The sequence below is a fragment of the Gavialis gangeticus genome, unplaced genomic scaffold (assembly GCF_001723915.1).
Source record: "Gavialis gangeticus isolate Ggan-Ray unplaced genomic scaffold, GavGan_comp1, whole genome shotgun sequence".
NCBI classification, from domain to species: domain Eukaryota; kingdom Metazoa; phylum Chordata; order Crocodylia; family Gavialidae; genus Gavialis; species Gavialis gangeticus.
The window spans coordinates 180,884,627-180,888,458 of record NW_017728992.1 but is presented as its reverse complement, the minus strand read 5'-3'; positions in this window follow the sequence as shown (position 1 = coordinate 180,888,458).

Below are 3,832 nucleotides of genomic sequence, written 5' to 3'. Positions count from 1 at the left end.
TATGAAACTATGAAAAATTAGAGAGATAAATCATGAATGAAAATTGGAAGTTTGTTAAAGTGACCAGGATATAACTTTGGTTAAAATCTTACTCAGGTTCAGTGGTGAAGTGGAGGAAGCAACTAGAAATGGAAAACGAGATTAACAGAGATCAATGGGTATAAAATATAAGGTACAAAATGGGGAAAAGAACAATAGAAAAGAAGCTAAAGATGTCGGGAAAGTATCCATGGCTTGAAAAGCTAAAGATAGTAAGGAACTAGAGTATATTTGAAATAGAAGGGATTCTTGTAATGATGTAGACCCACTGCTAGGTAGAGTTGGTACTATTGTTAGTGATGAGGTAGAAAAGGTAGTGTGTTCCTTAAGGTAGTTCTGATTTGTATTAAGGAAGGTACACTCTTAGGACAGAAGGAAGGTATAATAATTATATTTTATTATTAATGGAGGGCAGTTTTGGATAGCTGCTAGTGATTAACTATTTTTTTAAAGTCAAGTAGGCCCAGATTGTTTTTACCTAAGATGTCTAAAAGGGTGTTAGCTGAGAAGATTTTTACCTGTGGATGATTTTTTAATAAATCTTGGAATGTTTCTGGGAAATTCCAGAAAGCTGAAAGCATGCATGTATCATGGCTGCATTTAAAAAGATCATATGGGATAACCCAGTTAACTATGGGTTGGTTAGCCTGTCATAAGCCCCTCGCAAAATTATGGGAAAGTTGATGCATTATTCATTTATTAAAGAATTTAAGATGAAAAATATAATTAATGCCAGTCAACAGGGTTTTATGGAAAATAGGTCTTATCAAACAGACCTGATTTCATTCTTTGAGATTACAAATTTGGTTAATGTGTAACCAAGCCATTCTTTACAAGCAGTATTGCAAAAAAACTAATGTAAGGCACTTGACTTAGTGCCACATACTCTGTTTATTTAAAAAGAAATGGCACTAAACACTATTAATAGAGTACAGATTAAATGGATGGAAAACTGTCTAATATATTTTATTAGTGTTGGGAGTGATACAGTAGCCTTGATAGTTCAGGAATTATGCAAGAAGCAAGGATTTTTGTGGGTGATGTCTTTTACTGGAACCAGTTGCATGTTTGGGATAAAGTTAGACAAGCTTTTGCATGAAAAGCATTCTTCTTCAGGTGACCTACATGCCTTACATAAGGTGACCTGAGGAAGCATGCTTTGCATTTGAAAGCTTGTCTAACTTTATCCCAACCATGATGTTGGCCTAATAAAAGACAGCATCCACAAAAATCCTTGCCCCTCACGTATGAGATTTTAAGACATTATCAATGGTATTGATCACTGAGCAGGGGTGTTTCCAGTTGAGACTGAGAGAGAGTCTATAAAAATATACAAAATAGCTAAAAGTATTTTTATGATCTTATGAATAAATAGTGTATTATCCTATGGTTAATACTTATACAGTAATGTTACGTGGTACTCTGAAGATGTCAAATACTAACAACAAATCAGTAAGTGTTTATAGTTTTCTATCTATAATTATATTCTCCACCTGACAAGAGAAATTAATATGGTTATTTATATAACTTACCATAAAGCTATTTAGTTCAGTCAGTTTATGTCTGTCCAAACAAAGCTAGATTCTGCTGTTCAATTTACTACTATGCAACATTTTCAACAGTGACAGGCCAAATTCACTGTTGATAAAATTAGTGGATGACACTTAGAGTAAAGGGATAGCTAAAAATGGCAGTACAATTGCACTGAATAGTTTAGATTACTTAGTGAAAGGGGACCAATTAAATAAAATGTAGTTTAATGGAAAGCAGCGACTCTTAAGAAGACTTACTGGTCATGTGGAAAAGCAGATTTTGTGCGATGCTGAAGCAGAAAGGGCTTGGGTATATCAACACAAGTAGTGAGAAGGTGTCTGGCAGACTTTAACTTTGTATATGGCATTGGCAAGATTACCATATATGGGATAAAATCTTCATGTTCACATTTTTAAAAGGACATTGAGAGGGCCTGGAGAAAAGATACAAAAGTAATTCAAGAGTTAGTGGGGGAAATTACCAAGTACAAATACAAAGTACTCAGGGAGAAAAATGGGGTACTAAAGCAGGGGCAGGCAATTAATTCAGGTGGAGGGACACTTACTGAGTTTTGGCAAGCCATTGAGGGCCGCATGACAGGCAGCTGGGGCAGATAAATATTCATTTTCTAGATTTTTTTAGGAGTCCCGCGGGCCAGATAGAATGGCCTGGTAGGCCGCATCTGGCCCACGGGCCGCATTTTGCCCACCCCTGTACCAAAGGCTGATTTAATTTAAAGAAGAAAGGCATGATGAAAGCTGAAATCAGTCAAATTCGCATTACTAATCATAGAATCAATGAGTCTGAAGGGACCTAGACAGATCATCGAGTCCAATCCCCTGCCATGGGCATGAATGAGCACTGGGGGTGGGAGGGGTCGTAAGACCCCAGCCAGGTGCCTATCCAGTCTCCTCTTGAAGATTTCCAGGGAAGGTGAGAGCACCACCTCTCTGGGAAGCCTATTTAAGAAGAAGTAGTTCTTCCTAAACAGTGAAGTAGTTCTTCCTAATATTACAGACAATTTAAGTGAAAGTGATTAGAACTACCAAAGGAAGTGGGAGATTGGCTAAAGGCATGCAGTCTTGATTCAAGAGAGGGATAAACAAAAGTTATTGGGCTCAATATAGGGGTAGCTTCCTTGAAAGGTATTGATGCATAGAGGTTAGACTAGATGATCTAATGGTGCTTAAATTCCTGACTATGAATGTGAGATATTTGATCCACAGAGCTTAGAATATGTGTGTCTGAAGCAAATGAGTGGGAATAATAAGGAATCATACATAGAGTCTGCTGCATAACAGCAATGAACTTACCTCTTGGCTCTTTAAATACTTTATAAACAGCTTCAAAGTGGAGTGCTAGAGAGACTAGTACTGCAGTTAAGATATAGTATTCATTGCTCCAGTGTTTTATCTGTCAATATACAATAAATACTTGTGATGATTACACCTCTGGGTTTAAAATAGTACATAGAAACCTCCAAAGCCACAATATAAAATCATTTACAAGTCTATACACAACACATTTGCATCTGCAGAGCATGACTTTTCTCCACAAAATTCTTCATGAATATTTTTTGTCAGAAAACATGGGTTTTTTTGTTGGAAATCCATTTTTTTTCAAAGAAGGCTTACCTATTGAAAACTTTTAGCTAGCTCTGATGTCTCAGGTTCAAAGTGAATAAGAAGTGGAGAATGAGGATGAGGAATATTATTACATGTGAGCACTAACGTTAAAGGACTTGCCTACTTACTTTCAAAGGGCAGCAGGGCTCAGGTCTGGCATCTACCCCTGAGTAGCAGGGCAAAGCACTGAAGTCAGCCTGCCTTAGTTTGTCTCCTGAGCAGAATTCAGTGCCTTATGTTTCATAGTTTCATAGTTAGTAGGGTTGGAAGGGACCTGAGCAGATCATCAAGTCTGACTCCCTACCATGGCAGGAAAGAGTACTGGGGTCAAACAACCCCAGCAAGGTGTTTGTCTAGCCTTGTCTTACAGACCCCCAGGGTAGAAGCCAGCACCACTTCACTTGGAAGTTGGTTCCAGATCCTGGCCGCCCTGACCATGAAGTAGCGCTTCCTGGTGTCTAACTTGTATCTACCCTCTGCCAGCTTGTGACCGCTATTTCTAGTCACTCCTGGTAGCACTCGGGGGAACAGGGACTCCCCCAGTGCCTGCTGGTCCCCCCTGACTAGTTTGTAAATGGCCACTAGATCCCCCCTCAGCCTTCTCTTGTAGAGGCTGAACAAGTTCAGGTCCCGTA